This window comes from Lycorma delicatula, chromosome 1 (assembly GCF_047948215.1).
Source record: "Lycorma delicatula isolate Av1 chromosome 1, ASM4794821v1, whole genome shotgun sequence".
Taxonomy (NCBI): Eukaryota; Metazoa; Arthropoda; class Insecta; order Hemiptera; family Fulgoridae; genus Lycorma; species Lycorma delicatula.
Window position 1 is genome coordinate 17,534,595 of NC_134455.1, and position 27,231 is coordinate 17,561,825.

At 29.8% G+C, this 27,231-nt stretch overlaps 1 protein-coding gene across 2 annotated transcripts in view; it reads left to right on the forward strand.

The window, feature by feature from the left end:
• Positions 1-27,231, forward strand: part of LOC142329558 (5-hydroxytryptamine receptor 1-like) — a 1,034,283-nt gene that overhangs the window by 340,094 nt on the left and 666,958 nt on the right. For both annotated transcript variants that reach the window (XM_075374274.1, XM_075374329.1), the window contains exon 2: positions 12,118-12,203. The gene's annotated coding sequence lies outside the window, so the exon portion shown is untranslated. The remainder of the gene's footprint in view (positions 1-12,117; positions 12,204-27,231) is intronic.

Below are 27,231 nucleotides of genomic sequence, written 5' to 3' on the forward strand. Positions count from 1 at the left end.
TATTACCTACACTGCATTTTTTAATTTATTCATTGAAAAAGTTTTAAAGCAAACAAATTATATTTGCAGAAGAGAGTTTCTAATATTTAAAGGGTATATTTATTCATTTCATGAAATACTTCTGTGGAAGATTTTTATCTATTATATAAAAAGAGCAAAAACAACTTTTTCTTAAAATTATTCCCTGCGGTTGTATCCCTTTCTTGCTAGGAATTTATTTGCTTCATTTCTATTTTGATTTTCTTTAGAAAATTACTTATTTTCAAGAAAAATGTTTAAGTACAAAACAATTTGCAGTGACTTTTATCTAAAAATAAGCATTTTGCATCAGTAGTTTCATCCTGCAGTTTTTGAAGGTAACTTTTCATTTTAGAAAAATTAGTTCCTAAAATTTTGGTATAAATTCGTGTGTCGTGAACGATAATGGAAGAGTATTGATCTTTACATACACATTCTAATACGTGTCTTTTCTGCTTAAAAGAGTTCAAGGTTATTTAAAACTTTAACGAACTTAATTGTTCAATGATTTTCTTTTAATTTTTAATGTAGCCATATCAATTATTAAAATTCTTTTAAAAAGATTAAGTAATATATTCCGTAAATTATTTGTGAATTTACGAGGGCTATTCAGAAAGTAAGGAACGTTTCCATCTGACGCCGCCAGGCGCACGCCAATCGCGTATATATTGGTGTGCTCGTGCACGGCACCTCAGTCAGCGTCCAGCGGTGACAACGGGAATATCTCCGCACTGCCCGGTTTATTTATATACAAATTTGAAATGTGTGCTGCAATCGAAAATCCCGCCAGTTGTGAGGTGCGGTCTGTGATTCGTTTTTTGTTGGCAAAAAACTTAAAACCAATAAAAATTCATCGGTAACTGTGTGAAGTGTACGGGAACAACGTAATGAGTGAAAGCTCTGTCAGGAAGTGGTGCATTCAGTTTAAAAACGGCCGAACAAACCTTCACAATAAAGAGAAGAGTGGACGTCCGAGCATTCTGACTGACGATCTGGTCTCCAAAGTTGACGAAAAAATTCGTGAAAACCGCCGTTTCACAATAACTGAGCTTTCTCTATGTTTCCCACAAGTTTCACGGAGTTTATTGTTTGAAATTGTTTTACAGAAGCTAGGCTACCCCAAATTTTGTGCAAGATGGCTGCGTCACTGAGTGGTTGAGATCACAGGCGGCAGAATTCTGACACAAGAATTTCAAAGCTTGTCCACCTGGATAAATGCCTGAATTTGTATGGTGATTATGGTGAAAAGTAGTATTTTAGTCCCTCTTTCACATATATATAATAAAAAGTTTTTCTTGTACTTGGTGTTTTTTTTAAATTCCAAAACGTTCCTTACTTTCTGAAAAGCCCTCGTATTTCACAAAAGTTTATATATTTAACCACACGAAGGTTATATTTGTTTAGAAGGTTCTTTACATGTATAAAATATATATATATATGTTTTTTCGTATGGCCCACTATGTAAACTTGCAACCACAATAATGTTTATGTTGTCTTTAAGTGAAAAGTGTTTTAAAAATTATGAATATCTATTTGTAATGTATTCGTAATATTTTCCAATTACTTACCTATCTCATTCATTAAAAAAGGAATCATTGCAAATCCTTCGTACATGTTTATCAGATGTAGACGATAATATAAAACAAATAAAATGTATTGTCTAAACAACTAAAAAATAGATTCATAGCAGCCGTTCCGGAAAAAAACATTGATTTTATTACTGGTAAACATAGGTATGCAATAGGAAACGTTTACAGCGTTTTTACGCTAAAAAACATTCACTGTTTTCCTATCATTCACAGTATTAGTAAGATAACATTTCTTACATTTTTAGGAATTTTTTAATAATAACCAACTTACACGAAGCAATATTTTTTAAATCAAAGGTTCTCTAACTATTTCTTAATGTACCATGTATGTGAATATCTAAAGCAGTAGCGTGTCACTGAAATATTAAATATATATTTCATTAGGATAGTGTAGAGTTGTCTCAGAGTGGTAAAACAATAAAAAATTAGAATCGTTTTTGAAAATATCCATTTATTTTATAAAATAAAATGTGTTAAAATTATTTTATTTATCACAGATATTTTTATAATGTTTTTTTTTTAGAAAAACACCTGATTCTAATAACAAAAAAAAATATTACATTATACATTTCACTGATTATATTCTTGACCATATTCTTGAGTGTATGAATATCTGGAATATCTGCTAATTATTATTAGGCGATGAAAACAGATGTTTCAGATGCCATACACAGATAGGATACAATAAAGATCGCATTTTAGTTAAGATGATTAGGGACATATATGTACTTAAATATAGTGAAAGTTGGTATAACTAGATTATAGGGACTACAGTATGTGCTCGTTATATCCGGATGCTCGTCATAAATGAATTATCCTATTCATACAAAAAAAAATCTTCCTGTCTAAATAGAACGTAAAAAATTGTAAATAAGAAAGAAATTTGTATGAATTTAAAAAAAAATGAAAATCATATAGCATAATTCTTTAAGCACATACGTACTGCGTTCACAAATAAAAAATTGTAAATTCATCTAAAATTGGTGAGGATTTTCGAAATGAAACTATGTAACTTGTGTAACTTACACTTTATTCTGTACTTAGACACTGTTAAAAAGTATGAACGGTACACACAAAACTGTGCATAGGCTTACATCGATACAATGTTAAATTTTTTATCAAACTCAAAAAAATTGTAAAAATCATTCACAACTTTTTATTAGCTAAGTAATTAACCAGAACGTTTTTGATGTTCTTTAAACAAATTAAATATTTTGTCTGTAATTAATTTATTAAATAAGTTTCTTTCTTTTTTTTTGTCTTCAGTCATTTGACTGGTTTGATGCAGCTCTCCAAGATTCCCTATCTAGTGCTAGTCGTTTCATTTCCGTATACCCTCTACATCTTACATCCATATCAATTTGTTTTACATATTCCAAACGTGGCCTGCCTACACAATTTTTTCCTTCTACCCGTCCTTCCAAAAATAAAGCGACTATTCCAGGATGTCTTAGTATGCGGCCTATAAGTCTGTCTCTTCTTTTAACTATATTTTTCCAAATGCATCTTTCTTCATCTATTTGTCGCAACACCTCTTCATTTGTCAATTTATCCACCCATCTGATTTTTAACATTCTCCTATAGCACCACATTTCAAAAGCTTCTAATCTTTTCTTCTCAGATACTCCGATCGTCCAAGTTTTACTTCCATATAAAGCGACACTCCAAACATATACTTTCAAAAATATATTCCTGACATTTAAATTAATTTTTGATGTAAACAAATTATATTTCTTACTGAAGGCTCGTTTCGCTTGTGCTATTCGGCATTTTATATCGATCCTGCTTCGTCCATCTTCAGTAATTCTACTTCCCAAATAACAAAATTCTTCTACCTCCACAATCTTTTCTCCTCCTATTTTCACATTCAGTGGTCCATCTTTGTTATTTCTACTACATTTCATTACTTTTGTTTTGTTCTTGTTTATTTTCATGCGATAGTTCTTGCGTAGGACTTCATCTATGCCGTTCATTGTTTCTTCTAAATCTTTTTTATTCTCGGCTAGAATTACTATATCATCAGCAAATCGTAGCATCTTTATCTTTTCACCTTGTACTGTTACTCCGAATCTAAATTGTTCTTTAAGATCATTAACTGCTAGATCCATGTAAAGATTAAAAAGTAACGGAGACAGGGAACATCCTTGTTGGACTCCCTTTCTTGTTACGGCTTCTTTCTTATGTTCTTCAATTATTACTGTTGCTGTTTGGAACAGCAAACAAATTTAATACTGATGAAAGTTTCTTTCATCAGCATTAAATTTGTCTTCCCTTTCATAACCAGATTTTATGGTGGACATTTTTCTCCCGGGCAGTTCCTAAGGTTAGAATTATCTACGTACCTTCTTCATCGCAAAAAGCTTTGATGTCTCATTTTCACTCGGTTCAGTCAACCATCGCTACAAAAAAACCACCTGTCTAGTAGCTGGTCAGTAAATATTTCTGCCTGAATTTTTTTAAATTGGTCCGTTTATAGGAACGTTTTCACTTCTCTTCACTTTGAACCATATAATAAGAGGTTCGTCTAAATCGTTATCTTTTTTTATCTGAGACAGATTTATTTTTCAAAACCTAGCAATAACTTATCACGATTCTTTCAAATCAGTGAGACAGTGAATAAAAAATCTCATGAATTTTACACACGTCAGAATTACTTCGCACGTTTTCTAATTTATCAATAATTTTTAATTTGTGACAAACTTTAAGAATTTTCCTTTTAACGCCCACACACACACACACACACACACACACACACACACACACACACACACACACACACACACACACACACACACACACACACACACACACATTTTTTTTTAATGTTCCTTTGGACTAAACAACTGCCATAATTTTGCACCAATAACTTTCAAAATTATACATAAAAATAAATTATCGAGCCAAAATCTCGGTCGATTTCGTTAATAGACGACATTACTTCTCTGCCGTAAAACGTTTATTATAAAACAACGCTACACTATCTTAGAAAACACTGACTTCATCCCGAGTTAAACACACGAATGTATTGTGCATAGCAGCAACTGAATCGACTACCTAAACTCGACTGTAAAATAACTTACCCTTCCAATCGCCATATTACCTATATAAACTTCACAATAGTAAAGGAATAGAATTTAACCAAATTCAGAAATAGCCAGTACAAAACTGTACATTGTTTACAGAAGCATCTGGGTTGTTCCTTACTGCTCACTTTCACTTATTGCGATGAGGTCATTGCCGACCTAGTTACGAGAACCACGATGTTTAATATCACTATATCAAATATATAGTACTACTGACTTGAACATTATTTTAAAATCATTCATGTTTGTAATTATTCAGAGAACAATTCTATTATTTGAAAGAAGATCATTTTCTCGTTATTGCCGAATTGTAACTTCGTTATTAGCTCGTTAAAACAAACTTTACTACGTACTAATAATAAGTAAACCAACCAATATTTTTATTTTTGCTCGTTAAATCGAATTCTCGTCATAAACCATCACGTTATATGCGACTTCATCTGCATATGCATTTCTTTTATATTTAGCCTAAACGTCACAAAATTGACGATAAAAAAAATTTGTTTGCAAATTAGTTATCGCAAAATTATCAAGCTTTTTCTACTATGTCAAAAAAACTTCAACATGTAAGTCTTTTGTCGTTCGTAGAATGTCCAACCGATAATCAATTTCAAGTGATAGATTGGTCAATATTTCTTCGGTAACACTTGCAACAGCTTCAGTTATTCTCAGTCTCAATGTGGCCAGAGCAGGTATGGCTGCTGTACGGACTCTGTCCTTAACATAACCCCAGAGGAAAAAGTCTAAGGAAGTTATGTCTGGTGATAGTAGTGGCCAGTGATTGGGAAAGTCGCGCCCAATCCACCTGCCATGAAATGATTCACTCAGAAAATTTCGAACCACTAATCACCAATGTGGTGATGCACCATCCTGGTGGAAAACCACCCTATGTTGCAAGTCATTTAGTTGAGGTATAACAAAGTGTTGCAGCAAATCCAGGTAAATGTTAGCTGTTATTGACTATTCAATGAAAAAGAAGAGACTAACTTGTGCATTAAATCACGCCACAGATTCACTTAACGAAATCTCTTGTTTTTTTCCTTGTTAAGTACGGATTTTCTGAGCCGTATATTCTCATTTTATGCTAGTTTACTTTCCCTGAGGTGTGTAAAGTAGCCTCGTCTGAAAAACACACATGCTGCATGTACTAATTGTCGTTATCCGTAAAAACATCTCGGTCGCAAAGGCAAAGGGTCGTTATCTGGCTGTAGATGTTGCAATATCTGAATTTTATACGCATCCAACCTTTGTTTCTTATGTAAAATTTTGTGCACTGTTGATCTAGGAATCCCTAGTTCACTACTGGTGTATTTAGAAACGCTATAGAAAAATGCTTGCTGTACAATTTCAGCCTCCTTTTCGCTAACTGATGGCCGCCCTGTTCGCGGAAGGTCGACTACACTTCCACACTCCTTAAACTTTTCATAAAAATTTAAGGAGTTTAAGTTTAAGTTTTGCAAGAGTATCATTGACGCAATGGTACTCTTGCTATCAGGTCCTGTTCGTCCGTATTCCCTTCTAGAATTTCGCTGAACATTAATCTGTGATTTCGACTCGTGATACACAATACACATTGCGCTTTCTCCTGGATTGATCTACCTGCAACAAACCAATATAAAAACTTGATAATTTTCTGTGAAATATTTTGTTTGTTTTATGCAATTCGTACCAGAGAAGAATTAAAAATAAAAATTCTACTTTCTTTTGTAATTTCATTTATCAATCTATATAAACCTTTTAATGGTAAACATAGTATCATTTATATCAGGAATGTTTTTAATGATTAAATTAAACCTCTTCTCGCTCTCTCACCTCTCCCTTATCAACTCATTAAATCTTCAACCCTGTTAATGCTTAAATACAGCTAATTAAGGTTCAGTGATTTTGAGCAACCAAGTTCTATATACATAGTAATTCGCGTTTTAAGTGCAACAGGTGAATTCATTTGAAAGGATGATTGTTAACAGAAATAATTTGGTTACATTTACAAGTTACTAATACAATTACACTAATTACATCTTTACTAGATAATTTTAATTTATTTGCTGTTAGTAGCTTGATTATATTAATAATTTGCTTGAAAATGTTAATTTTGTCACCGATTATGTTTTGTATTTTATAAATTATTACTCTATATATTTTAATTCTAATAACTGTTAAACTACTATTTGATTGAAATGTAGAAAAAGTTATCATTCATTTCCATCATAGCCTTTAATTTCATTAAAATTTTATGTTTTTCCAAAACAATTATTGGCGATAAATTTGATAATTTACTTTTATCATAATTTTCAATCTTTACTCTTAAAATTTTAATTTAGATTTTTAAAAAAGAACAAGTAAGTTTTAAAACAAAAACAAATTTAGAAAACTAAATTTATAATTACACAGTAAAAATTTAGAATATACATAGTTTAAAATATGAATTAAAAGAACTACTTTTCGTTATTTTATTTTGTTTCCACGTTCCAACTTGCAATATAATAAAGTACTACGTTTCTAACTTGCCCCACTCAAGTTTTTTCGACTTTAAATTGAATGTAACTCGGGAACGATTCAACCAATATTCATCAAATCTCAAAATACACAAATTGTGATGCATTACACATATCTTCTTCTTTTTTCCTGTTTAGCCTCCGGTAACTACCGTTTGGATAATTCTTCAGAGGATGAATGAGGATGATATGTATGAGTGTAAATGAAGTGTTAGTCTTGTACATTCTCAGTTCGACCACTCCTGAGATGTGTGGTTAATTGAAACCCAACCACCAAAGAACACCGGTATCCACGATCTAGTATTCAAATCCGTGTAAAAATATCTGGCTTTACTAGGACTTGAACGCTGTAACTTTCGACTTCCAAATCAGCTGATTTGGGAAGACGCGTTAACCACTAGACCAACCCGGTGGGTTGAATTACACATATCTAAATTTCAGTTAAATTTGTCAAATAGTTTTGGAGAAGTTTGAGCAAACAAAATTTAACACGTATGCCTACACACACACACACACATATATATATATTTATATGTATATACATACAATTGAATGGTATGATCATTCTTCAGAACGTAGAGAAAAATCATTTTCACTCCTTAATTCTACCGTGCGACCGTGCGACTTTTCGGTCGCACGGGATTCTGAACCACATTTTTAAAGGTAATGTATTAATTTAAAAAAAAAAAAAAAAAAAAAAAAAAAAATCGGTATTTTTGTAAATTATCACTTTGATTAAAATAAATATATATATAATTAAGAAAGTAAAACGTTGCACATATATTTTAGAGTTCATTATTAATAATTTGACTGAATATTAAAATGAATTTAATTTTTTTAAACTGATGCTTTATCTGAAAATACAGTTGACATACTAACTAGATATTTTTAGATACTAAAAATATACTTTTTTAAAGTAAATGATTACTATGAATTACTTTAAATCTAATAAAATACCTCTTTAATTTATTCTACACGTAACTTAACATAATTTTACAATAATAATTAAATATAAAATATCGTTATCATGACTTTTATTTTAAACTCGTTACTTTACTTTGCTCGTTTTAATCCTTTTAATGTTAATAGAAAGTAAAAACCAATAAAAAGTTTTCTAGTAGTTATTTTTCTGAAAATAAAAAATATCTGCTGAAGATAAAAAACATTTATTAAATTTAGTGCATGTCCTAATTTATTCCTAAATCAATTAGCGACTTTACAACAAACAAATAAATTTATTCCATTTAATATTTTTTTTTATCAAGATATTTTTATACCACCATTCTGCCCGAAATCTCACGCAAGTTCCCATACATTTTTAAAATTACAAATTATTATTTTCCTTTTTATTGAGGTGATTTAGCCTAATCCTATTGAATGAATATTTACAATAATTTCATCTTTAATGCTTAAAGAATAAACATAGCGAGATAAAATAAGCAAGTGGTTCCTTAAATTCTAAACATTCCACCGCTTCGTTTATATTGTCTGGCAAACAATAGGCACCACAACGGTTTGTATTCATATTAACTTCTCTTGCATTATTATGAACTAAGTATAAAGAGTTAAATTAGTGGAAACATTTAAATACAAATATATTTATTGACCTGTTACTCTTGTTTTAATGAAATATTCTATTTATATTATGTTTACTTAATACTGTAATGTTGTTAATTGCCCATTTTTCTACTTAATATGAATATTTATAATAAAAAACATTAACAAGTAATAAAAGTAAATTCCTTTTTAAATCTGCACTGATTACTCAAATGTAATGAACGCATAATAATTAAAATGTATGACCTTTCATTGAGTTTATTATATTTATTGTAAACAATATATACATATATAGCAAACCCGTCGTTTAAGGAGTTAAATTTTTACATTTTGGACTCTGGAACAAGAATGGTTAGTATGTAATAGAGTAACCTAAAGTACAAAAAAAAAAAATTGTTGCAGTAATATTAAATTAACAATCAATAAAAGTTATTAATTCATATTTTAAAATAGAATATATTTATAAGTCGCTCCTCATTAGAGTCAATTATTTTAATTTTTTTTTTCATTGTGTGTTAGTTTGAGTTTACTTTGTTCTATTAGTTGTGTTAAGTGTTTGTTTTCCTCAGATTTGTGTTTTTTTTATTTACAAGTCTGTTTTAGTTATAGGCCTATGCTAGGCTACATAACCTAGCGGTCGCGGCGTTGCTATTAACCAGTTTCAGCTGTTCCGCATAGCTACTACTCAGCGGACGGCAGCTTCGAGGCGGTTTAACAACAACAAGCTGGTGAATAGAAAACGAGACCCATTCAATTATTCTAACCGGGGTCCTCGGAAGATCCGCGGAAAATTAATAAGGGATGAGATCGTTGAAAATATGAGTGTTTTTTTCGGGTAATAGCAGTGAGTCTGATATTATTGGCTCGAATCCGATCCCTCCGGCATGGCAAATGGTGCCGGTTTCACGCACGTTGTGGTAGTTGATACGACTCCTTGGATTGACATACCTCTCTCGAATAGATTTGATGGCCTGTCGGTGGATGAGAGTGACGGTGCTGCTACAAATAAGGAAGAGATTAAGCTACCTCCGATAATATTGTGTAGTATTTCGGATATCACAAAGCTGATATCCAAAGTATGAGTTGTTGGAATCGGTAGTGAACACAGCGGAATACACGGTGAGAATAATAAACAATAAACAACTTCGGCTGCTGTCGAAGGATATTGAGAGCTACAAAGAAATAATTCGCGTTGTTCGCGAAAATAATCTGATAGGGCATACCTTCAAGAGGCGTGATGAAAGGGCGTTTAGGGTGGTACTCAAGTATCTTCACAATTGGATCCCAGTTGCAGTTACAGCAGGAGGTTGAGAGTTAATGGCACAAAGTTCGGAGCATCGCAAACCCACGCTACAGAATAACGAAGGAGCCGTTGGAGACTTTTTTCTTAAATCTAGAACTTAAGGATAATAATAAGGAGGTTTTCGGGGTAAAGTACATAGCAAACAGTTACGTTAGGTTTAAAACACCAAAGAGAAGTCAGGGGTTGGTGTAGTGTACGAGGTGTCAACAGTACGGTCACACTGAAACTGATTGCATGAGACCGTATCGTTATGTGAAGTGTGCAGGCGGAAAAAGGACCGCCGATTGCCAGAAGGTAGATAGGAGTACACTGGCGATTTGTGATTTATGTAATGAGGATCATCCGGCAAATTATAAAGGTTTCAGGATCTACAAGGAGATCCTATAAAGGAAAGAGGACAGGAAGATGAGTTATGCTCCTTAGCTCGCTCCTACGAAGTCAGAAAGCCTGAGAAATAAATTGTACGACCTCATGACTTTCCGTCTTTAGGTCAACGGACCAGTAGTAATGTGGTTAATAGCAACTGTGGCACTGGCAATATTCATTGTACTCGCCGTTTGCTGAAGTAGTGCCGGGAAGGGATAATAAGACTTACACTAGATAGATTTGGGAATTTCCTGGGCCTGTTGACGAAGGTGATTTGTAAACTTTGTCGAGGAGGAATTACCTGAAATATAGAACATCAATGTGTAATGAATCGCAGGGTGGTACTGGAGACCCTGATCTTCTGCGAGCTGCTAGATATCGTTCTTATTTCAGAAACTCATTTTACTGATAGGAACTATTTGAGAATTAGAGGCTGTTCAGTATACACAACCAACCACCCTAATGGAACGGCGCATGGTGTTACTGCGATTATGGTAAGAAAAATGGCATTCCATACGTTGGAGAGGAAGTTGGACGTATAGTTTCAAGGTATTTGTCCAGGTTGGATAAGGTAAGTGTGGACCCTAGGAGACTAAAAAGGTCCAGTGTGCTTGATATTGTTTATGGCCCGTTTTGATGATCCGGTTTTGCGGCTTAATGCTCACGATTTTTGTTTCTTGGCTGTTTCAAAGTACTGTTTTGTTTACTGTTCTATTTGAAAGTTGTCATTTATTTTGTTGTTTTAATGTTAATGTTAACTGGAATATAAATGGACATTCAAAGGCACTATCAAATGTTATATTATTAAAGTTAACACTATTGTTTATTTGTTATGTTATTATTCTTGTATTACTTGAGGATTATCATTGGGTCGTCCTCTTTCACGTGATGGTCAGTCATACGACTTGCTTATAGCTTTATTGTAGAAGCTGTAAATATATTCTATTATATGTAAATAATAGAATTCAGCCAAAAAATAAAAATAAATAAATCAAATAATAAATCATATAATTTATTATAATAATAATAAATAGAAAGCATTAAATTTGGTATATTTGCGTTATTATTTTGAAATACGTATCCTAAGTGGATTTATGAAGGAATTATTAATAACAGTAAAATATCAGTAAATGATATTAATTCTAAATTATATTGTTTTAATGTTCTCATTTTAATATGATTGAATAGCTACTTAATAATATATTACTTGTAATTATCATGTGGATTATGGTAATTGGGTTATTACTTTATTAAAGATACAATATATTTAAAATCTTCGTTAATACAACTCTTTTCAAGAATTAAAATTTACGTAAAATATTAACAAATGTTCATGTAATAAAAATGAGAACACATAAAACACAGAATATTTAAAATAAAAGATCACGTACTTCAAAAGTGATGGATTTACTATAAAGGATCACAAAAATGTATTATTGCTTGCAATTATTTAATTCCTGTTTCTGATTAGTCTTATCAAATAAATTTACAGGTTAAGATAATTTTTTCTGAGTTAAGTTCAAACTCTTCCATCGATCGTCAAAAACAACGGTTTAACTCAACTTCTTCATTTTCTTTTCCCTTCAACGGTACATTCTATCACACTTCATTCATTACCTAAATATTAAAATTAATTCTACTGTTAACTTTTTATTTCTTTTTTTTTACTAAATCTTTTTTTTCGATAAAGCTATTTTTTTTTTCAGATTTTTCCAGAAGTACTGAATTGCCAATCTCACCTCATGAATAGGCAGGATACGCATTGATATTAATCATATTTTTCTTCTAAAAAGTAAGTTAAACATTGTTATATCTAAATTTTTGTAAAACTTCAAATTATATCTAGTCTAAATCATTGATATGTGAATTTATTTTAAGACTTCATTCAAATACTTAAATATTTAATTTGTGTTACGTGTATCTATTTTCTATTTATTCCAGATATGGTTGTACAACCTGAATGTAAAAAAGAACCTAGTTGTTTTTTTCAACTTAACTGCGGATGTCTAAAATGATCTTAGATCTTAAAGACAACACTTCAGTAATAATAAATATTTTTATGTTGTCATATAAAAAATTAGATGAGATTTTACATAAAAAGGAATTTCTGAGCTTCATCTTCATTCATATGTACGTGTGTGCGTATATATATATATTATATAGATATACGCGCACACACATAACTGCGCGCGCGCGCCGCATGTTCCACATACATAAAATGAATGAACATAAATTGAGGTCTGATGACCTCAAATTGTTGTAATTGAGGTCTGTTTGATGATACATATTTTAAGACGTATATATTCATGAAATCTTGCACAAACTCTGACTATTAAAATATGCAATTTAACCTACAACAAATATTAGATAATGACTATTATATAATTTCAAATCAATTTTTCATAATAAACTTTGCTTTCAAAATAATTAGTTTATTTATCTTTGTTGATTTAAACAATATAAAGAAGAAAAGATTTACCGTTAATTATTCGTATTTCTTCAGTAATGTTAAAAAAGCTTTTATAAAAATACGTATAATAAAAAATTATAGGTTCTCTGACCCCTTAAATGACACCAAATAAAAAAAGGCGAAATATAAATCAGATCTGTATTATTGTTTGTACAAATGAAGTACCACTTTTCATAAACTGTTAGGTGATTTTTTTAAATATTTTTTTTTTTAACATCAATTTCTTAAATGAAAGTCAAATTATCGGTTACTAATTTGTGGTTACTAATGTTTGAATCAATTTTGAAATATAAGAATATTAGAAATAACTGGAGTACGTATTATTATTTTCTTTTTTTTTAGATATCATTTATTTGAATATTTCATAATTACATTTAACGAAGAACTATTTTCTAATTATTTTTTTTTACATTTTATTTAGGCTTAGTTTAAATAAGTATTTTTTTTTGTTTTATTATTTTAACTTAAATAAGTTCTACAAATTATGATATTTCTACCGGATTAATAGAGAAAACACGGAAATAGAATAAGCATGATTCGTTATAATACAGGTATTATCGCTGTAATACAGGAAATTATTTATGTCAGTATTAAAATATCAATCTTCTCATATAATAAATTCAAACAGTCTACGTAAATTTGCATTTATATAAAAAGTATACTGTATTTAAATTTATTATCTAGTATCTAGAAAGGTTTTTAGGTATTATATGTATTTTACCAAGAAAATAATATTTTTTTTCTACATATAAAAGTCACGTAATAACGCTTAATTTTTTCAATTATTTAATACTTTAATTTGATTTAATTTTTAGAAAAAATAGTAGAATTCTTCAAAACGTTTTTCATATAATGTCTTCAAAAATTTCTCTCTTAGTTATAGTAAAGAACAAAAAATGATTATAAGAAAAAGTTAATTATAATTGACTAAAATACAGCCTATTGATTTCATTCTGATTTCAGAGCTTGAAATTCGAAAATCGAAAAATTTATCCTTTGCTTTTCCTTTCGTGCCAAATACTTACTAGATAGAAAAACGTTATATGCATTTCTCACCCACGTTAAAAAAAAAATTATTTACACTTTTTAGTTATGAATTTAAAAAAAGAGAGATTTTTGTTTTTATATAACAAAAATATTTTTCATAAAATATAATCAAAAGCAGTTTTAATTTATTTTTATTTAATTATTTTTCTTAAGAATTGCATGCAATTTATGACAACATGAATGTGTTCTATAACTAAACAGAATAGTTTGGGATTTAATAAATGTAAATGAAGTCGAAAAAAAAATATAAAGCGAGTCAAAAGTATAGAAACCCCTCAACAACTTTAAAACCGTTCCAGATAGAATACTGTAACTTTTATGATAAGTTATGGGTTAACTACTTTTTTTTATGACGAGAAATAGAAGTTGAACCCCTTCTTTTGGGGGGGGGGGGGACTCAAGGGTAAGAACTCAAATATGTAAAACGGTAATACCTTTTTGTATGACACATCATTTTGAAGGTTTCTTTAAAATAAGAAAAAATGGTATTATTAAATAGTTGGTACGATGTCTCTACCAAAAATGGCAGCAGGATAAATTTAGATTTTGCAAATTATTAATTGTAATAAGTTCAAATAATAAAATAAAATAAAGAGAAATTAAACTGACTTAAATTACCATTTATTTTAAAGTTAAATTAAAATTTAAAAAAAGTTTTTTAAAGGAAAAAATTCTCTTTATTTCACTTTAATGAGTAAAGAAAAAAAATATATTGGCCCCTAATCACGTTCATCAGCCGATCACTGATAGTCTCTTAACATTTTTGCTAATATGAAGCTTACATTATTAACTACAACGTTTACACAAATATAGAATCATTTACAATGTTTCATATACCCTGTTGTGAGTGTTTTAATACCCTGTTAGTTTTTTATTAAAATTTATTGTGATCGGTTGGCTAATTATTTTTTCCACGTTTACCACATTTGTAAGTCGTTTTATTTTTATTTACATCATTTTTACTTTTTTTTGTACTTGTTTTTTCAGAGTTAATTTTTTTTTCTGCTACCTGCTAACATCGCTATCAACATATTACTTAGTGAAGAGGATAGGGTCCCACTTTTAATGATGAGGGGCACTGGTGATAGAATTAGGTCGTACAATGAAATCTGTGAATTGTTCAATTCAAAGTTTAATAACCATAACCCTATTTCAAAAGGTACAGTGTCAAAAACCATCAAACGATTTGAAAAAACAGAGAGCATTAATAATAGGGGAAAACTAGGGAGACCTAAACCTGTAAAAAATAACAAAAGAATCGTAAGAGATTATAAGTATTTATTGAGAATCCTCATTCCGCGACTCAAAAAGCAGCACGAGAACATAACATTAGCCGAAACACACGAGCACTAAAATGTAAAAATTTCAAACCCTTCAAAATCCCTCTTCGGCAAGAACTTTATGAAGATGTCTACGATTGTAGACTTGGATTCTGCGAAATTATGATGGACAATATTTCTGTAAATCCTGATTTATTAAACAAAATAATTTTTAGTGATGAGGCTACAATCAATTTAAATGGAAACGTAAATCGATGTAATTGACGATTGTAGACTGATATTAATCCGCACTGGTATTGTGAGGCACATACACGGTATCCAGTCAAAGTAAATTTTATGGGCAGGTATAATTGGTGGACGATTGATAGGAACTATATTTATTGGTGGAAATATAAACGCAGTAAAATTTGAGATTTTGCTTTTCGATCATATCAATCCAAACATTCAAAAAGTTGTTGGGACCAACTTCCAAAATATTTGGTTTCAATATGATGATTGATCCCATCTAATTTCGTTCTTTTGATACGAGAAATTCTAAATGTATTTTATCCTGGAACATGGGCTGGCCGAAGGGGTCAAATAGAATAGCCAGCGAGATCACCCGACTTGTCACCATTGGATTATTTTTTATGCGTCAACTTAAAACGTATTTTTTTTCATATAAAGCCCAAAGATATCGATGATTTACAAAACAGAATTAGTGAATCGGCACAAAATATCACTGCGGAATCACTGAATAATGCAGTATTCGTTTTCAACCGACTGGCACACTGTCAAACAACACCAGGAGGACATTTCGAACATTTATTAAAATGAATTGTAAGTAAATAAGCAAATGTTTTGCTTAATAAATATTTTTCTGTTTTAATTAATCTATTTAATAACACCCATTAAATAATTTTTTATAGATTTATTTATTTGCGATAACAGTTTCTTAAATAAACAATGTAAGTTTTTTACAAATCCAAAATTTATCCATTTTGGATGCAGAAATCGTACATTCGTTTTGTGCAACATCTTTCTTGTCTTAAGTAGATCTTTAAAATGATGTATCACACAAAGGATGTTACCGTTTAAAATATTTTAGTTACAACTCTTTGACCATCCTTCAGGAAGAGGTTAAAATATTATTTCTCGTCAAAAGATAAAATGTGGCCGATGCCTAACCCTGAATATCAAAATATTCTATCAGGAATGGTTGTAAAGTTGTTGAGGAGTTTCCAAACTTTTACTCCGTCTTATAAGTTATGCCTGTATGTTATACCTTGTATAATTGATAGCGTGTAGTTCAATAAGCAAAGATTATTTTGTAATCATTTATTGTCAAATTAATAAAAAGTAACTGCTTAAAATTACGAAATTTTATATACGCTTTTTATTCCTAGAGGAATAAATAAACATTCACGCAATTTCTATATCTCACCATCCTCAGTTTTTTATTTTACAATTATGGGAGTTTAATGAAAAATTATTTTCCAATTTTCTTCCAAAAAACTTCAGTTTTTTTGTATACTGAATTCTTTTGCTTTCATGCTTTGATTTTAAACCTGAAACATCATTTATATTATTAATAATAAGTAGACAAAACGATGTAATAAGTAAATGAGTAGTTATTAAATATAAATGAACATAGGTAACGATAAAAATCTCTATTTCTAAATTAAGGTTGTGGGTACTGCATTGCCGTGTAAGCATTTTCTCACGAGAGAAACAGATAAAATTAGCTGCTTAATTCAATTCTTAAATCAGCAGCAGCAAACTTAGGCGGAATAAAGAGAACTGGTAGAAAACCTTGGGTTTCAGACGATATATTGCAGCTGATGGATGAACGTAGAAAATATAATATAAAATATAAAAAAATTTTGGGGTACATAAATTAAAATCTAATAATGTGTTAAACAAAGATGATACACCAATATATAATACGAAAGGTAAAGTCGATAGATGGGTGGAATATATTGAAGAGTTATACGGAGGAAATGAATTAGAAAATGGTGTTATAGAGGAAGTTGAGGAGGATGAAATGGGAGAAACAATATTGAGATCTGAATTTAAGAGAGCATTAAAAGATTTAAATGGCAGAAAGGCTCCTGGAATAGACGGAATACCTGTAGAATTACTGCGCAGTGCAGGTGAGGAAGCGATTGATAGATTATACAAACTGGTGTGTAATATTTATGAAAATGGGGAATTTCCATCAGACTTCAAAAAAAGTGTTATAGTTATGATACCAAAGAAAGCAGGGGCAGATAAATGTGAAGAATACAGAACAATTAGTTTAACTAGTCATGCATCAAAAATCTTAACTAGAATTTTATACAGTAGAATTGAGAGGAGAGTGGAAGAAGTGTTAGGAGAAAACCAATTTGGTTTCAGGAAAAGTATAGGGACAAGGGAAGCAATTTTAGACCTCAGATTAATAGTAGAAGGAAGATTAAAGGAAAACAAACCAACATACTTGGCGTTTATAGACCTAGAAAAGGCTTTCGATAACGTAGACTGGAATAAAATGTTCAGCATTTTAAAAAAATTAGGGTTCAAATACAGAGATAGAAGAACAATTGCTAACATGTACAGGAACCAAACAGCAACAATAACAATTGAAGAACATAAGAAAGAAGCCCTAATAAGAAAGGGAGTCCGACAAGGATGTTCCCTATCGCCGTTACTTTTTAATCTTTACATGGAACTAGCAGTTAATGATGTTAAAGAACTATTTAGATTCGGAGTAACAGTACAAGGTGAAAAGATAAAGATGCTACGATTTGCTGATGATATAGTAATTCTAGCCGAGAGTAAAAAGGATTTAGAAGAAACAATGAACGGCATAGATGAAGTCCTACGCAAAAACTATCGCATGAAAATAAACAAGAACAAAACAAAAGTAATGAAATGTAGTAGAAATAACAAAGATGGACCACTGAATGTGAAAATAGGAGGAGAAAAGATTATGGAGGTAGAAAGATTTTTGTTATTTGTGAAGTAGAATTACTAAAGATGGACGAAGCATGAGCGATATAAAATGCCGAATAGCACAAGCGAAACGATCCTTCCGTAAGAAATATAATTTGTTTACATCAAAAATTAATTTAAATGTCAGGAAAAGATTTTTGAAAGTATATGTTTGGAGTGTCGCTTTATATGGAAGTGAAACTTGGACAATCGGAGTATCTGAGAAGAAAAGATTAGAAGCTTTTGAAATGTGGTGCTATAGGAGAATGTTAAAAATCAGACGGGTGGATAAAGTGACAAACGAAGAGGTATTGCGGCAAATAGATGAAGAAAGAAGCATTTGGAAAAATATAGTTAAAAGAAGAGACAGACTTATAGGCCACATACTAAGGCATCCTGGAATAGTCGCTTTAATATTGGAAGGGCAGGTAGAAGGAAAAAAATTGTGTAGGCAGGCCACGTTTGGAATATGTAAAACAAATTGTTAGGGATGTAGGATGTAGAGGGTGTACTGAAATGAAACGACCAGCACTATACAGGGAATCTTGGAGAGCTGCATCAAACCAGTCAAATGACTGAAGACAAAAAAAAATTCAATTTGTCACCTTATCTGTCATAATTGTGAAACATATTAAAAACCTTAGGTAAACGATTCACTACAGTTATCGACGAATAATTGCGCTCACTGATTTTGAAAGGCTTAATGAAGTAAGAAACGCAAAACTTCATACTTTTTATTTTATGTCTGTCACTGGATATTTGTTACTCCTAGTATGGCTCCTCCGTTTTCGTGAGTAATCTATGTTTCTTCTAAGAAACTTAATAATATTTTTTGTATTAAGTTTTTTGACACCTAACAGAAATGATCCAGTAAGTTCTTTTGTAACATATTGTTTTTAAGAACACAGCAACCAAATAATCATACAGTTACAGGTTCGCGTTTCGACGAGGACACTGAGAAATGACAAACGTAAAAATCTTTACAAATACAACTTATTTACTCTGACGAAAATTGCTATTTATAAAATAAGTCAATTATAAATTGCGAAATACTATCCCGACTTTACTATAAATTTACATGTAATAGAAATTAATACCAAAATTAAAATGGTTTTATCATAAAAAAAGTAAGATAATAATTCCAAAAACAGTCATTTTTAGAAGAATTATTTGCTTCTAATATTAAGAAAATGAAACTAGCTCATACTTCTGTTAATAATTATGTCACCTTGTTCTCTGTCTACAACCTACTAAACAGCTTCCTTTACTTTACCCAGGCATGAACACTATCCCAAAGCGGAATACTCTAGTGACATACTCTTCAGTCGTACAGTCACTGCGAATGCTCTCGTACACTATCCACTTATTTGTCGCGGTCAGAACTAGTATTTAACGCGCACTAAACTAAAATTCTCTGTTTCTCTTTCTACAAAAAATTTCTTTGTTTTTTCTGGATGTTTATTTTCCAATCTATTTTTCGGTTTCCGTTGTTCATCCTCTCTTTCTTTTTTATTCTGGCTCTTTCTACTACTGGAAGCTTCTATATCTATTAAAATACGATTACATAATAGCTAGAATATAGTCTATCTTATTTAACAGATTAAGAAATTATTTTGAATTCTGTTTAAACTTAACGAATACCTAATAAATTAACCATGAAGCTGCTATTAAACATCACTTTAACTTAATTGTTTGTGTTATTAACAAATTTTGGGAGATACGGTTCCGTTCATAGTGTTTCAGGAATGATGGGCCTTACTGCCAAGAATGACTATCAATGATTTTATGACTGATCACCAGCCCTCGATGATGCTAATTATTATCTTAATAATAGAAAAAAAGAAAAATATGTTCGTTCACAAAATTAGAACACAAAATAAGTTTGATTTAAAAAAAAAATATTTTGAAATTCCCCAATTTTCTGTTCGCCGGAAATTTTAAATTTAACTAACAATGTATTTTTCAAAGTAAAATATGAAATCTTTATGCAATATCAAAAAATGTTTTCTTATTTTATACAGATTACATAACTAAAAATATAGAAAACACTCTGGACTTAGGGACTAGTATGATAATAAACTTTAACGATTGCAATATACTCTAATTCTCAAGTAACGGTTGACAACATGAGATTACTTTGTTCATTCTCTTTTTGTACAGTATTATTTCCTCGGTATTATATTTTCATAGTGCCATAAACCACAATGTATAATTCAATTATCTAAGTTATTTGTTTCCCATAAATATATAAAAAATACATAGAGTTGAAATAAAAGTAGATGTTCTAATGTCGTTCTTTTTTTCTACTTTAACTTAACGTTTTAATAACTGGGTCAATATTTATATAGATATCAGAAAATATCTGTATTGTTTCCTTACAGTGAGAAAAAAATTACTAACAACATAGTCTACACAAATAGGTTATATATTTTTCTACATTCTCACTACCACTTTTTTAAATATTTATAGATATAAATATTTACTTGGTCTTCACAAACAGAATAAGTACCAGTAATTAAAAATTATTATTTGTTTAAATTAGTTTAACTTTCTTTTATTACGATGTGTTTTTTAATATAAAAAGAACTTCAGTGATTAATAGTAACTTTTAATAATTTTTTCCGAAATATATTAAAATTTTCCTGCTTGAGTTAATATAGCAACTTTATTATTCTACCTGTAACTAAATATGATGCAAGTTCTTTATAGAATTCTAAAACTATTTTCAAAAGGAAAAGTGGTTTTTATTAACCGGGGATCATAATTTAAGTGGTAACAAAATATGGTTTCCAAAAGTTATTATTTTTATTTGTCAAATAACTTATTTTAATCTTCTTATGACTTCTCCATATAGATATTATTATTGTACTTTTAAGCTAATAACTGTTTAGAACAGATTTAATTTTTCTAAAATTTGCAGTTGGTGGTTTTACAGAAAAAAATTTATATGTACTCCACATGACTTCCTTGTACGCCTATTAAATTACATATATATATATATATATATATATATATATATATATATTTTTAAACGGTTAAGATGATAAATATAAAGAGGATAAAAATGTTAATACCAAAAAAATAATAAAAAGATTAAGAGAAGATGATAAATATAAAGAGGAAGAAAACATTAAGACTAAGGAAAGAATAAAAATATTAAGAGAGAATGATAAATATAAACAGAGAGAAAATTTGGAAACTAGAAAACATGTACACAAATAAAGATGAGATGAATTATATCAAACCAAAGAGCGATTAAATGATTAGTAATAAAAATAAATAAACTAAATGATGATCAACTCCGACATAGAGGGAATATTGTCGGACAATATCAAAGGAGTAATGAAATAAAATAAGAAATTTTTGCAATTTATTAAAGATCGGGCATGTATGCCTCAGTGCATATGTTGTTCTTGTGAGGGTCTACTTTTCAGTCACTATGTAGTAAACTTTAAAGTAGACAAAACTGAACAGAAATTCCAGAAAATGTAAATAAAATTAAACAAAAATTTAACTAGAAAATCCAAAAATAATAGGATTTTAAATTATAATTTTCAATTACTACTGAATAATCAGATATTTCACCAAATATATTACATATACATATTTTTTTTTTTTCTTGGATTTTTACGGGCATCGACTGCTAGAGTCATTAGCCCTCGTCACATTCTTTAAAAGAAAATTAGTATCACCATCTGGATCGTCATATGTAAGGGTGTAAAGGCCCCTTACATTTTATTTAAAAGCACAAACTTCACAAAATACATTCAGACAAAAGTAACAAAGAAAAAACACAACACTTACGGGGTGTAAAGGGCACCGTTATTAAAAATTGACATAAAATTCTCAATGAACATGAAAATAAAAATATATATCTACAATACCATTTCTTTTTTCTACCTGTCTCGTTTGTAGTTTGTTTAAGCACCCTCGGGGCGACAAGAACCGCCGTGAAGCAGTATATTAGTCGCGCCAGGGTGCCTTGGCAGTTGACTTCTCCTTATAAACAGGCTACAGGCATGCACCGCGCACACCCATAGCCTCGTGCCCTCAATCCACCCTTTGAGGGTCCTCCATGCCATCATCGGAACACCCCGACTCACTGCTCTTGAATGCAGACGATATATACACATTATTAAAGGTACATACAATTTTGTTTCACTAATAACTTCTGATTTTCTCATACTTTTTTTTTAATTGTTATTATTGAATTATTATTTATTGTAATTTTTTTTACAATCATGGGTTAATAATTATTAATAAATCAATATATTTAAATTAAAAAAAAACTTAAAAATTAATTTAAAAATAAGCTAATAAAAATGAGATGATGAAACCTGATTCTAACAAAAGTGCATTCCCTGGTAAGATCAAAATATTTCAATAATTAAAATTTTATTTGGTTATAACTCTGGAACCAATGAAAATAAGTGCCACTTATGATGTATCGTTCCAAAGTTCTCAATGAGGGCTTATAACTGCAGTTAAGAAAAAGTTCAAAATCAAATTTTTTGGCTATTTTTGGCTTTTGGACACTTGATTCATTAGATTGCAATCGAAAGTGGAGGTGCTCAACTAGATGTTACAACAAACCTGAATAATAAATGTCATCGTTCTCCGGCTAATCGGTTTGAGTTACACGAGATACGTACATACATACGTATGTACAGTCGTCACGCCGAAACTACTCAAAATGGATTCAGAAATGGTCAAAATGGACATTTCCGTTGAAATCTGAAATTTTTCGCAACTACAATTCTTCCTTTTACTTCGTACAAGGAAGAAAAATGTAAATCTGAATAAAAAAATATATTATAATAAAATAGAAATATAAACTTTTTATTAGAAATACAGTTTCGCTCAAAATATAAAACTATTTGAATACGAGGTATTGAACATTTAAAACATATTTAAAAAATAATCATTCCGAAATTTATTCCGATATTTAATTGGTGTTAAAATATAAAATCAGAAATTTCAAATATTATTTAGTTTTTTCACAGTTACTCGAATATTTCTTCTTGAAGTACTAACAAAAATTTTTCTATATTTATACTTCTACCGACTTCCTTTACTAACAACTTTCTTAATAAAAAACATAAAATTATACTTTCGCCATTGTAATTAAATGTAATATCAAATTACCTTCTCACAGAAATTGTGTGTTTAAATGTTTGAAATTGTTTATAAGTCTTTATATGATAGAAAGTTAAGAAGAATTCAAAATATTAATATCCCTGAAGTATTTGTAAAACAGAATAATTATTACTTTTTGCACAGTTGCCTTGATGTAAGTACGTAAATCATTCCAGAGTTATTAAACACTTTAGATTTGTAATTGTAACAAAGTTTGAAAAATTGATGGAACCTAACATTATTATTTTCAGCTTCCGTTTTTCTTCAATGTAAATTAAACACATATTTAATTTGTTTCGTTTTCATTTCCTAACAACAAAATTCAACAAATTTTATAAATAAGATTCCTAATTATTCCTTCAACCCCAGGTTTCTTCATAGGTGTTTCTATTTTATTATAAATAAATAAATAATATATTATTATATTATAAAACAGTTTTTTTCGTTATGGTCTCATTGGACCTCGTTCAACTTTTTGCACAGCAGATGTCTTCCGTCTGTTTTCCCAGTACAATTTCATTTCGTCTCGTTTAACTTGTTTTTGTTCATCAGTCCACTGCCTCCCAGTTCTTGTCTTATCTGTAAGTTTCCGGAAAATGTGTTTATTAATTTTATCTCTAAACTCAGTTCTGTTACACTCATCGCCTTCGTTCAGTTGAAGTTCGCTGAGATCCTTCTTAACTTCGACGACCCAATCCGTAGTCACTTTCATATTTGTTAAAAAACTAAATACGCGCATCGTTAACCTATCATCCGTCATCCTGAGTATATGACCATAGAACTACTTTACCCTTCGTTTTGTCATCGTCGACGTCAGCGGTTCGTTGTTCCCTTTATAAAGAAAGCTCTTCGTTACTTCTTAGTCTGTAAGATCCGTCTTCTAGTTTTCTTGGTCCCAATATTTTCCTCAAGATTCTTCTTTCACGTATTTCCATTTCCTTTAGTTCATTCTTCATTCTTTTTCCTGAGTATCAAACATTCTGATGAGTAGATTGCCTAGCACGGTAGTGCTAGGCAATCTACTCATCAGTAGATTGAGTACGGTAGTGTAGTGTCTTATTTTTGATCCGTATGATATACTCTTATTGTTGTAGATTTTCTTTGTTATCCCGTATGCTCTTTCTAATTTCTTGGTCCTTTCCGTGTTAGCTACCTCATCGAGTCCATTCGCTTGAATAATTTCTCCAAGATATTTGAAACTATCGACTCTCATGATATTCCCTCCTTTTGTTTTTATTTCTTTCTCCTTGTGATGTCGGTATTCCATGTAATCAGCATCTACTAGTATTAATCAGTTAATAAGTGTTATTTAGTATCAATTAATAAGGAACACATTATCGAAAATCTTACTTCATATAATCGGTGTTTTCCAGAAACACATGTAAATAAATCTTTCTTTTGTTCTCCAACTAGTTCGAAGGAGGTTAGCAGTTGTATTATAGTCTCTTAAACTCTGTTTTTTTTGTTTTTAGATTTTTTTTTATTTGATCAAATCTAAGAATTTAATGTTAATTTTTAAGAATTAAAATTTTTTAATGGAAATTCATTTAACGTTACGTTTAATTAATTAAATTAGTTTAAATTTAGTAGTAATTAAGGATATTGTGGGATAGTTAACTTAAGAGAAATTTTGTAAATTAGTTTATTAATGTTAATTTTATATTTTTCAGTTATCATAGATATATGTTACTGTATATTGTAATAACATTATTTTTTGTATATGTATTATGGAATAAAGAATTATTATTGTTATTATTATTACTTTATAATTATTTACCAAATCTTAAATTTACTGTATATTACCCTTTAGAGTAGATATACTGTAACAAAAAAAGCGTAGGTCATTCCGAAATTGATTCTTTATGAAAAATGTCATCCTTTTAAAACATATAGGTTTTTAAAATCTAATAAAAAAATTGAAAGTAGGTAAAATAACTTATTGTACTAAAGTAATACAAACGATCTTATTTCATCTAAGATAAATACTATTCATTTTTACAAGATATCACAGTATGTTTACGCATTATAAATATGGAAAGAGAAGGAGGATTGATAAGATGAGATTATTCACTGATTATTCTTCCATCTATGTAAAATTTTAGAAATATTAAAACGTACGTAATATATGATTACTACATAAACAGCGTGAACCAACATACATAAATTTATCACGTTCCTACTAGGTAAAAAAAAATGTGTATTCAGTTAGTATTAAGTCACATTACTATCAGTAAATAAATAATTACATATAAGAAGAAAATAATGGTAAATTATGAAATATGGTGTGCACAGCTGTACCCGACTAAAATTAAACAAAGAAAGTTAGAACAATGCGTTTTAAATACGTGAAAGCGAAATGAGGAAGGACGGAACTACAACTAACATACACATCAGATAAAGTAGCAAGGGAATGTTCAGCTCCATTGTTCCTGCAAAGCCTAAGTGACCAAAATATTTCAGAAGCAGAATTAGCGAATTAATTCCCTAGCCGATCTGCGTATACAGCATTGTAGATACGTATTACAAATGAAAAACACGCTCTGAAATAGAGGATCAAGTGAAAGGTCAGATAAGCAGTTGAAAAACGACAAAGATATTTTAATAAATTGTAATATACGGTAAACTGAAGAATTTAATTAACTACTGAATTTCTCAGCGTTTAAATAAGTAGAATACTTATTTAGTGAGTGAATAAAACGAAACAATAACAAAAAAATCATTCACTAATATAAATATTGGTGTCAAGAATTCTGACACCTAATAGTTGTGAGCAGAACTGCATTTTTCAGTTAGTAATCTTAATCTATAAAAGAACAAGGTGGAAGTTATAAAAAAAAAAAAAAAATGAAAAACTGCTATTTTATAAATAAGCTTAAAACAATTTAATTACTTCACATAAAATATTACTACTTTGGAGTCTTATTTGATACAGGAATGACACTGATAAACGCATTTTTTTTTCTTGACACGTGATACATGAAACCGATCTATTCTTTAATGTTGTAAACCATTTTAAATACACAATTTTTCTATTCCCTGCGGTTTTTTAAAAATTCGGAAATTATAATTTATAAAATTGTTGTTATTATATGATACACAATTATTCTAGTGCGTCTTTTATTTATATGATGATTACATTACAAAAAATAGAATACATTTTTAACTTTTGTTTACCAGTTGTTAACGTTGAAACAGTAACTTAAGTCACAACAAAAATATTCCATACCATCAGATTTTAAGCACAGAGAAAAACTAATAATTGAATTTGTCTATTATTAAAATTACAGAAAGTTCTCATCGTTCATTATTTTTAATTAAACTTACAAATTTTTCTCTGCAAATTTTGTTAAACAAAAATTCTATCCAAATTTTCTGTGCTTTTTCCAAGAAAGCAAGTTTAAGTTTTCAAGTGTAAGTTTTCTAGATTTCAGCGTTATACATACATATATATGTGCGTTATAATAATTATATTTTTATCACTCAAAGAAATGAACATTAAGAAATTATTATTTTTTTTTAATCACAAAAATATACATCCATATGATACTTAGAACAAGACCGAAGAAGTAGTAGTAGTAAGTAAAAATTCTTTATTATTTACGGACTGAGTATAATACACTCCTTAACCACATTGGTTATGCACTGTTTCAAATGTATATCTCATAGTAATGATGCTTTTGAAAAATAAAAGTTATTTGCATATGAAAAATGACTCGTTACATAATGAGAAGACTAATTAGAAATAATATCAATTATCGTTCCTTATATGCAGTGTAGCAGAGATAATGTATTGACGTAGATTATTATAATAATGTGATTGTTGCGCACTTCAAAAATAAAACAATCTAACATTATCATAAGCAATCAGACTGTGAAATTTATTATTTAATTACCATTAATCATATTACGGTTGATTGATCGATTAATTAACATTT